Source organism: Diabrotica undecimpunctata, chromosome 4 (genome assembly GCF_040954645.1).
Source record: "Diabrotica undecimpunctata isolate CICGRU chromosome 4, icDiaUnde3, whole genome shotgun sequence".
Lineage (NCBI taxonomy): Eukaryota > Metazoa > Arthropoda > Insecta > Coleoptera > Chrysomelidae > Diabrotica > Diabrotica undecimpunctata.
The window spans coordinates 73,737,125-73,749,169 of record NC_092806.1 but is presented as its reverse complement, the minus strand read 5'-3'; the positions used below and the strand labels follow the sequence as shown (position 1 = coordinate 73,749,169).

At 28.8% G+C, this 12,045-nt stretch overlaps 1 protein-coding gene across 1 annotated transcript in view; it reads left to right on the top strand.

The window, feature by feature from the left end:
- LOC140439677 (probable Rho GTPase-activating protein CG5521) overlaps positions 1-11,279 on the top strand; it is a 116,918-nt gene extending 105,639 nt beyond the window's left edge. Inside the window, exon 26 of the mRNA XM_072529747.1 lies at positions 3,460-11,279. The gene's annotated coding sequence lies outside the window, so the exon portion shown is untranslated. The remainder of the gene's footprint in view (positions 1-3,459) is intronic.
- The last annotated feature ends 766 nt before the right edge of the window (positions 11,280-12,045 follow it).

Genomic DNA, 12,045 nt, shown 5'->3' with positions numbered 1-12,045 from the left:
TAAAATGTTTGATGTAAAATCCTATTATTCTGTTATTTTGTCAAATCCTATTAGTAATTATCCTGCTGATATATTTATTTTATTTAATATTTTGTTAACTATTAACTTTAGTTAAAGGTACTTTATACCAAAATTCAGAAGTATTAATGTTTTTGTCTATTTTTCTTGGTTGCCTGGAGTAATTGCCTTAGATCAGAATTATGCAGCTGATTTTTAAAATGCGATTATCTCGAAAACTGTTGAGTTTTGAAGTTATTAAAAAGTATACCTTTTTTTTTGTTAAAATAATGTATCTTTAATATTTTTTATCCCAAGTACAGGTAACTTTAAGAGCAAAAAATTTATACCACATATGTGGCATAAGTGGCGCCCTCTATCAGTTACATCAAAGTGTGCATCAAATTATAATTTCTCATATTTAAAAGTACCTAGCTGTAAATTTTTATACAAAAATGTTTACAAACATGAAAGTTATAGCGAAAAATAAAATTTTAATTTTGCACTTTAACACCCTGTATCTTTCTTAATATCAACATTTTATTAAAGCAATTTAGCTTAAATCGTAATATTTTAAAGTGTAGAATCTACTGTTTCTTTTTGTACAATTACTTAAGGACCACCCTGTATATATATATATATATATATATATATATATATATATATATATATATATCGATCGTTCGGAAGAAAAACATACAAGTTGTCAAAAATTAAATAAATTATGGAATTTTTGTTAAATTGTATTTTATATTGTCGAATGTAACAAAATAAGATAATTTATTTTCAAAATTTATATTTTCTCGAAAACCGTTTTCAACCGAGAAGGCGAAAAGTAAATATTATAGTTTTGTTACTTTAATTCCCATATGGTGTTAATCACAAAAGTAAAACGTCACAAGGAAATAGCCTCACATTAAAAAAAAGATATATATATATATATATATATATATATATATATATATATATATATATATATATATATATATATATATATATATATATATATATATATATATATGAAAATTACTTAGTTCTCGGGAAGAACCGCGTTGAGAATTTATTACTCGACGTTTCGGCACCCATTTTGGAGTCATTATCAAGAGTGATACGGTTCTGTTCGAGTTCGGGGTCTCAATCTGCCTACTCCCCTCACTCGAGACGTACCAGTATCGTGTTCTATATTTGCAAGAACTGTCTCTCAACTGTCAAATAAATTCTCAACGCGGTTCTTCCCGAGAACTAAGTAATTTTCATTCATCTGACCGCGGAAATTTATCCGAATATATATATATATATATATATATATATATATATATATATATATATATATATATATATATATATATATATATATATATATATATATAAGAAATACTGGATATTATTGACTGTCGATATAAACAAAGAATGCAGTTTATTAGGGCTGCAGTCAGTAGGTTTGGCCGGGATGTTAAAGAAACACTCTTTTGACTTTTGGTCGAGCTTTCGGAATTCCTTTATTCCTTCTTTAAGACACTGTAATTAGAAGAAAGTGTAAATATTTACAACATATCTCAAATTGTCATTACAACTTACTAGTCGTTGAGATATATATATATATATATATAGGATATTAGTGACTGTCGATATAAAGAAAACCACCAGTTTATTAGGGCTGCAGTCAGAATTTTGACTTTTTGTCGAGCTTTCGGAATTGTTTTATTCCTTTTTCAAGACACTGTAATATATATATATATATATATATATATATATATATATATATATATATATATATATAATATATATATATATATATATATATATATATATATATATATATATATATAATGTGTAAATATTTACAAAATATCACAATTCGTCAGTGCAACTTAGTCGTTGAGATTAGTAGAGAGAATGTTGACACTCAACATTAATAACACAAATATAAAATATAATAATGGACAATACTTCTAAAAATTTTGGTCAGGATAGTAAAACTTAGTTTATTTCATGACATCTTTTGATAGTATGGTTTAACTCTGATACATAGAGAACAGAAAGAAAAAACTCCTGTTCTCTATGTATCAGAGATCAAAATAGCAAGAGATGTCACCCATCGGCAGATGAAGTATCGGACGACCGCGCAAAATATGGAGTGACAACCTTCCATAGAGGTATTAATCCACCGATGAATAAGCAGAATTGCTTATAAAGAGGAATAAGAAGAAAAACTACGTTGTTACTATGTTATTTAGTCTTTCTTGAATATTATTCTTACACATGTTCCACTGACTGTTGGCCAATTGTTAGACTCTCATCTATTATATTTTTGTGCGAAGTAAGTAGTGGTCTTCTTAATCAATATGGGCACCTTGGTAGGTGCGGACATCCATTAAACTTAAGAAGCGTCTAGTATTCATAAGATCATGGTAGATTTGGTTACGTGTTAGGTCATCCAGTGAGACCATCCACATGCTCATTATTTTATGAATATTTGTATATCTGAGATATTAGTTTTTTTAACGATGTAAATATTTAAGTAAATTGCCAATTTTTGCTTCGCTGATAAATCATCATTAGACTTTTACATTTTAGATAAAAGTTAGATTAGGATATACAAAGAGAATATATTTTACTAGCTTATCTCAGATTTAGCCTAATTACAAATTATTTTAAATTAAATGTATGTTATAAAAGTGCACTGTTAGGAGTAAAATTAAAATTATTGCTTTAAAAGTACCTAATTAGTAAATTTGGGTATATTATCATTTTTAAATTCTAAAAAGTTAGGTTTGTACTTATGCTCTAAACACTCTGTATGAACTTGTATATTTCCAACCTACTATTACTATTTTATATAATGTGTGATGATAGTGTTAAATACCAATTTTGTATCCATATTGTTTTAGTATATTTTTTAGAAATATCATCACACGCAAGTTAGAGAATTTTTTAATTGTTGAAGTGCAATCTTCCTTTTTCTAAAATTAAAAAACTTTTCTAAAAACTAATGGGAATTATATAGTAAATGTTTAAATTCTAAATATTTCAAATGCCTTTTTGTTGAATGGAAAATTTAAACAATTGAAAATACAATAATTTTGAGTAATGAGCTGAATAGCAAAACATTTTAATTATTCTTATAGAGATGAGAAGAAAAAATAAACTAAATTACAACCTTAAAAATACGAAAGATACGAAGAAACAGTATAGACTAGACTTTTCCAAGAAAAGACATTTTAACTGCATTATTATTATTTTTGTTTTTTTTTCAATATACTGGTTTTGAAAATATATCGTTTAAAACTATTTTTTTCCTCCATTCTTATATTTCTAATAAAAGTAGGAGACTTTAAAATTATTTTGTCAGTATTTTTGAACATAGTCTCCTTTCTGTTATTGGAATACTTGATTTTTACATAGTTATGTAAATTTTAATTCATTCTCAGTGTCGACATAAAACTCTATTTTTGGTTCCAGTTTTTTTCTGAAGATCTCCGTGACTGATGTTGGCGAGTATCATAGCTATACTGATCTTAGATATGGATATTCTGAAAAGGTAATTTGATATGCATCCATATCAGTCCCTTAATGTATGCAGCCGTGAGATTGTTCTTCCCGTGGAAATTGACACACAGAATATATAATAAGCGAACACAGAATGAAGAAACTGCACTACTTCATCTTACTGACCTTCAAGAGTGGAAAGAATATTATCAGATGCTCCTAACAGAAGATACAATCAAATTTCAGAAAGACACTTCATAAGAAACCTACAAAAGGAATGTTCAACAAGAAGCAATAATAACTACAGCGAAAATAATAAACAAGTACGAAAAAGTATTATACAGCTAAAGAATGGGAAAGCCCCTGGTCCAGGAAATATAAGTAACGAACTACACAAAGCAGCTCCGGATAAATTAATGGATATCCTTGCAGTTATCGTTAATAAGTGTCACAACGAAAACGAGCCGTCACCCAAATAATGAAATAGAGCCACCATATCTTCCATTTACAAGAAAGGAAGCAGAAAAGACTGCAAAAATTATAGGGGAATTATTGTAATATGTTATGCAGCAAAGCTTTATGGACTAGTACTAAAACACCGAATTTTAGAGCAAGTTAAATAATCAGAAGATCAAAACGGTTTCAGAGTTAGTCGCTCCTGTATAGACCGAGTATTCACATTGACTATTAATCAGCTTATAGAGAAACGCATAGAAAGAGAGTCAACTGTCCATTTAACCTTAAAAACAATGGTGTTAGTAAAGGTTACATTAAAGCTGTGAAAGGCCTGTACTCAGGATGTAACAGCGCAGTAAAAGTAGAGTAGACAATTTCTGAAGATTTTCGGATTAAGCAAGACATTAAAAACAAAATTGAACAATGAAGACATGCAATTCGCTAATTAAGTTCAATCCTCTGGAGTGATAAAGTAACAAATAAAACAAAAAAGTTTATTTACAAAATCAGTGTTGCAAGCATATGTACATATGACTCAGAAACATAGGAAGTTCCATCCAATCTTGAGCACCTTGAATCCAGTTGTGCTGAATGCGCTTGATGTCGTTCGACCACCTTGTTGGACTACGTCCTCCATTACGATAAGCATCGTGTCTAGGTCTCCATTCTAAAATTTTCTTGTTCCATCTCTGACTCTGGCAACATGTCCTGCCATGTTCCATTTCAGCGTTGTAATTGATTTAACTGCGTCTGTAACACCAGTTTTTCTCCTAACTGTTTGATTTGAACTCTGTCTCAGGGATATATTCAACATTGACCTCTCCATTGCTCTCTGTGCCACTTGTATCTTATTGATTATTTTTCTGGTAAGGGTCAATGTTTCTGCTCCATACGTTAGAACTGGGAATATATATTGATCAAAGACCTTCCTTTTCAAGCACATGGGAATATCTAATCTAAAGATTTCCTCAGTTTTTCATACGCTGTGCATGTTAGTCCTATTCTCCTATTTGGTAAGATATGGAGCACTCGAGATGAAGTACCAAGATTTCAAGGCTAGACTATGTCAGAAATGATGAAATTAGAAGAATTATGAATGTAAATAGTAATATAATAGAAGTAATAGGAAAGAAAATACTGATATGTATGACCATTTAGAACGAATGAATGACACTAGATGGCCAAAAAAATATGGAATTGGAAAGGAAACGAAATGGACCAACCAAAAGCTGAAAAACAGATGTCGAAGAAATGAGGAAGAGAGGAGAGGCCTCCGTGAAGGTCACTGGCAAGACCCAAAATCAAAATTATGGAAGTTGAGAAGCAAGAAACGTTTTAGTCACATATATCATCATTCAATCTTCTGCGTCCAAAGTTAAACACAGGTCTCCCCAAATTCCTTCCAGTTCTGTCGGTCTTGTGCTTCCTGCAGATATTACCCAGCGATTCTTTTAACATCGTCTGTCGATTGTGTAGGTGGTCTACCTTTGCTTGTTCTGTCTGCTCATGGTCTCCACACAGAAATTTTTTGAGTCCATCGCCCGTCATTCATCCCGGCCATATGGCCTGCCCAGTTCCACTTCACCCATGCTATGCGCTCTGTGACATCTGTAACGCCCATCCTTCTTATTTCTTCGTTTCTTCCCCTGTCTCTGAGAGTCAGTCCAAGTAACGATCGTTCCATTCTTCTTTGGACCACGCTGAGTTTGGTTGCTGTGGCCTGGGTTTGAAAGAAAGTGTTTCGGCGCCGTAAGTCATGATTGGAAGCACACATTTATCGAACGTGTTTAATCAAATAATGTTGCTCTTTAAGATGTCTGATCGAACTCAATATGAGGCCTATGGTACAATGATTCTTCTTTGAAGTTCAGCGATTTCATTGTCCCTGGTAATTTGGATCTCATGATCGAAGTATTTATATTTGTGAGCTAATGCTATTGCGTTGCAGTCGACTTTTGTCATGTATTGTGTCTTTCCAAAATGTATACTCAAACCAACTTCCTTACAGGCGCTACCTAACTCGTAAGCATAGTTTAATCTCTTTTAAGTTATCTGCTAATATCAATATATACATATATACATATATATATATATATATATATATATATATATATGATTAAAGTATTATTATTATTAAATATTATTATTCAGTATTAAACTCAAGAGTCTTCCGGGTTGAACCGCGTCGATTATCATTGTGCCGAGCTTGCGACATCCTCTTTGATGTCTTCTTCGCGGCTTCCGAGGTCTCAGTCACTAGACACCACTACACTGATCACTAACCAATGCATTACTAGTGGTTAATAGACTTTAAAATTTTTAGATAATTACTAAGATTACCTTAGAGTTCTATCTTTACCAATCTAATTTGCTATAAATACAGAAAGATCATAATTTTTTCTCGAGATAGTCAAAATAGTTTAATTTAATTATGCGGTATAATTTGATCAGAAAAATAAAATTAGAGAAGAGATTGCAATATTGTGCATGGTGTTTTGTTAGTATAAATAAATAAATATGATTTTTTAGTAATTTAGTATTTAATCAAGTACAAATAATGTTAATTATCAATGCGTTTAAGAATAGTTTTACCGACTTCGTATCTCCCGATTTATTTAGGTATTGGCATTGTCCAGATTTGTCGTAACTCTAATGTTTACGGATTAAATCATTCATGTAAATCACAACTCTGTATACTTTCCTGTAGAATTTCATTCAATGAACAGTTAACAGGTAAAACAGTTAAATATTGCTTTGGTATTTTGATTTTTAAACTCCTTACTAAACTATTCTACATTTTCAAAGTGATCCTTCTTTAAAAAAGGTGCACATTAAATTTGTGCAAATTCTTTTAGAGTTTTAAAGTTTCTTAAATAATTGAGGGTGCATTTGCAATTAAAAAATTGAAAACGAAAATAAACTATAATTTACGGCCTACTTCATTTGGCCCATGTAAAGTATGACAAATATTGTTACAATAAAAAATAGTGCTGATTAAAATGTCTACAGTCATTTAAATGTTTAAAGCAGTATGACTATATTACAATATAACTAACGAACCGATGTTCTTATGCGAAGTTGGGTAAGGGTTTAATGTGCAAACAAGTAGTCATATTCTAATAATTTTAAAATATTTAATGGGAATAATATCAGGTCACCTCGGAAAATTGAACTTTATTTACATTCAAAGATTACAAGACAGAGATACCCCAATTAAAAACTATCAATATGCATATTGATTGCCCTTTATTTAACACGACGGCAGTGTCTAGGCTATAAGAACTATAAGATTTACTAACCAATATATATATATATATATATATATATATATATATATATATATATATATATATATATATATATATAGATTTCATACGAAAATAAAAGATACAATAAAGTGGTAAAACTATGTATTTAACTAATATAAAACTGAGATAGCAAGAAATATATAGCAACATGGTTAATTTTACTAAAATTGGTCTAGAAGAGAGCAAAATGGAAAGAACACAAATCAAAAATGATTTTTATAGAACGAAGTCTCACAGGACTGGACGTTCTTTTCTATAGAACGAAACCTGCTGTCAACGGTACTCTTTAATGAGTTGTTATAAATAATAGACAAATAAGAGTTAAAACAAAAGAAATAATATATAGAAATCACCATCAGTATATTGCAATCACTAACGGATTAAGTAGGATTAATTTTCAATTTTCTTAACGTAAATTTAGGACAAATTCATAATTCAAACTACAACATTGATGGTTGCTACTGTTATTTTATTATAATTTTACCTTATTCAATTTTTAAATATTGCTGGCTACTGTCATATTTAGACAAACACTGCTTTGTCCCGACTTCCATCCTAACATATCAATATTGTCATTTCAATCAGTTGCTATCAACAAGTCTCCTAGACACTTTGTCTCAGGACCAGTAACCTCGTGTCGAGTCTTACGTTGCTATGTTATCAATTCCAACTTTAACATCATAACATTTAAGATCCAATAATGTAACTTAAATTCAAATTAATAACATTTAACGGGTTTTTACCCAAATATTTAGTGGCTCAAAACATGTATACTTAGTAAGTATTAACCACATTTTGTATTAACCTTGGTCAAAATTTAAAATTTCATGTTTTCTTTAATTAAAGTGGTTATATACTTTCAGGACACACTGATGATGGAATATAGATTCCCAAAACGTTTTGTGATGTAGCCCGATTGGGTGTTTTAATTATATACCTTTTATAAAGGATTTTTAAATATATTTTTTTGTCATACATGGTATACAGCCAGCTACAGGAACTTAGTTTCCTTGTGGATTTTAAATCAACAATATGACAATATTATTTAAAAATACCGTGAAGAAAATGATGGATCTTTTTCGAGACTACATAATGTATAAAACAAATCCATATATTGTTACTTATACTTGTATTTTGTATGTTACTGAGAACACATCTCTGTTTGTTAGTTATACTGTTATTTTGCGATTTATTTGTGTTAATAAAATTAATAAAACTCGCTGTAGAAGATGAGCACTATTCGTTTCAAAATTTTAGTCCAGAAATTAGTTTAAAAAGTACCAGCTTCATCTTTTGGTATCTTGATGGATTTTATCATAAAAATTTACGTTTATAATTTTTTACTACCTTTTTTAACACTTTAGCAGTTATATAATCATTGTTTTAGATTTTATTTTGGATTTTCTTCGAATTGTTTATAAAAAATATTTTATTAATACTTTTTGTTTCGAAATATTTTTTGACCATTATAAGAGTATATATTTTGTTGAATCATTCCACTCTTTCTTTATTAACTTTTATTTAACGTTTTGTTAAAATATAGTTTTTGTAGAAATAAATATTTTATTATCTTAGTACTTATTCTGTCATTAACCGGTTATAGTTGGTGTGATTTAAAAAATATTTAATTTAATCAGAACCGTTTATCGATGTAAGGAATCGAAGTAAAAACAGCAAGTTGTTTATTTTTACGTTTGATTAGAAGCTAATAATAGGAAAATTTTAAATCATTAACAACAACCGAAATTTCTAAGGAATGCTTCTAGTTATATGTATCTTGAACTTCAAGCATAATATCTTCACTGAACTTATCTTCTTAACTTCAGTTAATAATTTAAAATTAGTCCGGAAATTAACATATTACGGGTGTTCGACACGCTTAATACCCATTTTTTGTCCATCAACATTTTCCTCGTATTTTCCACTCCTTGGGTTGATGGAGTGTAGACTATTAGAACTTTTTGTGTTTACGATCTTCCCATAAACTTTGTTTACAAGAATATAATTGAGATAAGTATTACTATGACAAAATATTTTAAATATATTTCCAGACATCTTAGAATTGTTAATGTAGTTTTATTTCTAATTTATATCATATACTGTTATACATATATTACATTTTATTGACTAACAATATGTAAATAAATAAATCCATCAATTTCATATTTATCGACATATGTACTACCCATTTATAAAATACTTATTTTTATACTTTTGTATATAATATAAATATATATTTTTGTTTGAAAAAAAATTTAAACCAAAGTACATATTAAAAATGACAAAAAATAGTATATATTTCATTTGTTGCATAATAAAAGATATTGCAACATTAAGGGAATATGTTTTCTAGAGCGTAATTTGTTAAAAATTACAAGAATATCTTACGAGAAATTAAACATCCTACCATGGTATTGTCAAAAGAAAATTTGCTAACTTACGTTTCATCTAGAAATATATAGTACATTATGATTGTGAACAATTACTTTTCAAGAAGTTGATTATTTCAGTATTCTGCCTTAGGTCTTTGTACTGTGCGTCTTTAAAGGCTGTCCCATTCCTTCACTTTATTTTCTTAACTATCAAACTTAAATTAATAAATTTAATAATAAAAAAAAGGTAATTAACAATGGTGGCCGAGCACCATTTTGATAATTTTTTTAGATGGAATCATAATGGCAAGATCATGTTCATTTGAAAGTTCTTCATCATGATACCTATAGAATTATTAGTTTTAACTAAAACTAAACTTATAATATCCATTTTAATTATTGTCGTACATCATTAATAAGAAATGCTGCATTTGAATTTCTGAATAATAGAACTAATAATATTTTTTTAATGTAGCAAATTTTATTGAGTAATATATTCCCTTTACAATGGTGGTTTATTCGTTCAAATATACACTGATAGATGGCGTCACCATTTTCATTTTATTACGTCTCTCTCTCACACATACACTCTCTTTCTCTCTCTCTCTCTATCTATTTTTATCTGTTAAATCTTTATTTATTTTAAATCTATTAATATCAAACCACTAGATTTCCAATAATATGGAAATCTTTATGGTTTTATCTAATGTTTTGTTCAAAGTATTTAATAAGAACTAAAATGTCAAAATAAAACAGTTTCTGAACCGGCTTTATTGTATTTTGCTTTATATAGTTATATCACACTAAATATTCTTTAAATAAAAGGGTAGAGCAAACAAATGTATTCTATTTTTTTAAATTTACGTGTACTTTGAGTTTGGAATTCCCTATGAACAATGTAGACCAACAATGTTAATTTTTATATTTTATTGTATTGTGACTGTTTACTGTTTAAGTTTGTGTTTCTGCAAACAAAATATTTACCTAGTGATAAGTTGTATATTTATTTATTTATATCTAAATTATTATCAAAGTTTTTACTTTGATTTTGACATGTCTACTTTCATTCAAGTAACTGTCAAAATCTTCACAGTGAAGAAATTTATATAAGAAATTGCATTTAGGATTTTCGATCATTGTATGTTAAGCAAAAAACCATTTAAATATGCCCCATCTTTTGTAATTAGAAAATGGTGCTTAGAAGAATGTAGTAAACATGTATATTTTTGTATCAAATATTTTAGAACCTACTTAACTTGCTAATTTCTAAATTCTGATCGCAGATAGATTTGTTTGCTGCCACTGCTTAACTTTTAATCATATAATTATGCTATGAGAACATATATAATTATAGGATTTTAATCCAGAGTACTAAACAAAATGAAACTAGAGACTTTTGTTTTATTTGGTAACGGTTTATAGAGTAACAAGTGTTTATGAGTATTATTTTTAAATTAATAATGCAATTTTTTTGGCACCAATATGTATTCTAAGAAAGTATCCCTAAACATTTTTAAGATATGTAAAAAGTTTCAATAGTAACTCAGTATTAACACTTGATGTATTTATTTTTCTCCTAAACTTGTTTAAATATTAGATGATTTGTATAGTACTTACTACTATTGAATTATCGAAAGCTTTATAATAAAACTTATTACATGTATTTTGTGTTTTTTTGTTTTTTTTCATTGACTGTTACTACGAAGTACTAACTCATTTTTAAAACTGAGCACACACTTTCAATATCAATACCTATTGTCAAAATAACTGTCAAACTTAATGTGAATTTTGGGATTCTCAAAATATTAATTTTTGGCGGTTTTCTGAAGATAATTGCAGTGCTAACTAATTATTATTAATCTTCTCGAAATTTGAAAATCTTCTTGAAAATTGATTATTGGTAAATAAATAAATTTTTATTTATCCAGTCAATGTGAAATAAAAGTGAGCTCTAAGTGAAGAGAAAATGTTTCCAACAGGGAATGGCTAGGATCAATTGATTTTCAGTACCCTACAGTGCAGTTTCCAACTCTAATGCAGAACGAGCCTACAAATCTAATACATCCGTATTACCAAGTAAGTCAAATAAATACTCAAGATCCACCATTGTGCTCAAATCAACCAACAGTCAACCAAATGATACCTTTTGATAATTATCAACAACAATATCAGGTACAGCCAGTAGTTGCCCACCAACCCAACTTTTCTCATTTTACATCAAACTCTCAAGCTAAGTTAAACTTAAAAAACAATCCAGAAACACAGAATGAATATGATTCGATGTCAGATGAAGAACATGAAGACTCTCAAAATAATAAACACCCATGGCAAACAATAAGATCAAAAAGAAAAAGGCTTAAACTTCAAGAGAAGAAGAAGCTCCAATTACACTCTCAAATAGGTTTCAGCCACTTTCACAGGAA